This window comes from Nematolebias whitei, chromosome 19, assembly GCF_014905685.2.
Source record: "Nematolebias whitei isolate Nwh7 chromosome 19, NemWhi1, whole genome shotgun sequence".
Classification (NCBI taxonomy): Eukaryota; Metazoa; Chordata; class Actinopteri; order Cyprinodontiformes; family Rivulidae; genus Nematolebias; species Nematolebias whitei.
In genome coordinates, this window is record NC_056516.1 from 7,914,541 (window position 1) to 7,915,743 (window position 1,203).

General features: G+C 45.9%; 1 protein-coding gene across 1 annotated transcript in view; it reads left to right on the top strand.

Annotated features, from left to right (window-relative positions):
- Positions 1-281: 281 nt before the first annotated feature.
- Positions 282-1,203, top strand: part of LOC119425664 (trafficking kinesin-binding protein 1) — a gene marked incomplete in the record, with an annotated part of 30,020 nt that continues 29,098 nt past the window's right edge. The window contains 1 exon segment of the mRNA XM_037693206.1: positions 282-411.

Genomic DNA, 1,203 nt, shown 5'->3' on the forward strand with positions numbered 1-1,203 from the left:
TGATCTACTTTTAGGACTTGTGTGAAAATCTGATGATGTTTTAGGTCGGATTGATGCAGAAATATAGAAAATTATAAAGAGTTCACAAACATTCAAGCACCTTTCTATCTGCTTCTCTTCCTCTCTGCTCCATCTCTTCTGTCCTCAGGAGCCCTCATCTCCTGACCCTGGTCTGTGTGGTGGACCTGCTAACCCAGTGGAGCTCCAGCTCCAGTGGCCCATGGCCTCTGCTCTTCTCTACCAGTGAGCCAAGCTGGCCTCCGCAGCCTCATCACCTCCCCCGGCCCCAGACCTGGATCCGGACCCTGATCCCAGTCAGCGTCTCGTTCAAGAAGAGCAGTATGTGAGCGAGGGTGAATGTAGCCAGCTCGATACACACCCGGCGCCACCTCAGTGCAGGGATGCTGAGACCATCACAGGTAGGGTTTAGGAATGAGTGAACCCAGCTTGGGTTAAGTGTTGAACCTGAATGGTAAAGCATGGTGGTGGTACTATCACAAGTTCATTTTTTGTGTGTGTATAAATATTTAAAGCAAAAACAGAAAACCTGAACATGCACCACCTACTCTGGAAAACTCCAACAGGATTCCCTCACATGTATTTCTGTGTTTTGCGTCATCCATCTAATCACTGTCCCTGCTTATGAAAAGCATTCCCACAGCATGATGCTGGCACCACCGTGCTTCACTGTAGGGATTATGAGCATGATGAATGGAGGTGTTTTTCTTGATGGCCAAAAAGTTTAGTTTTAGTCTCATCTGACCACAGCACCTTCTCCAGTATGACTTTTGTCAAATTCCATGTTTCTTGTTTTAATCTATGTGTTTTTCTGGCCTCTGCTCGGCTGAGCTCTGAGTAGCTTAGTGGCTCCATGAACAGGTGCTTTCCTTTTTGCAGAAAAGCTGTCCAGCTCCTTCAAGGTTATTGTTGTCCTAAATATTCTTCCGATTAATGCCCCGCTCGCTCTGTCTGTGAGTTTGGGTGGACGATCTTCTGCTGTGGGGACACCATCTCTCCATCTTCTAATAATGGATTTCACAGTTTTTTTTAATTTTTTTTAAGTAAAACAACCCTGATCTGTTCTTGATTCTAATTTTCTCTCTCAGCTGTGTGAAGAGCTCCTTGGTCTTCATGCTGTCTGTTTCTTGGTGGTAGGCCTCACTACTTAGAGGTTTTGATTCTGGGGGTCATCAGAACAGGACA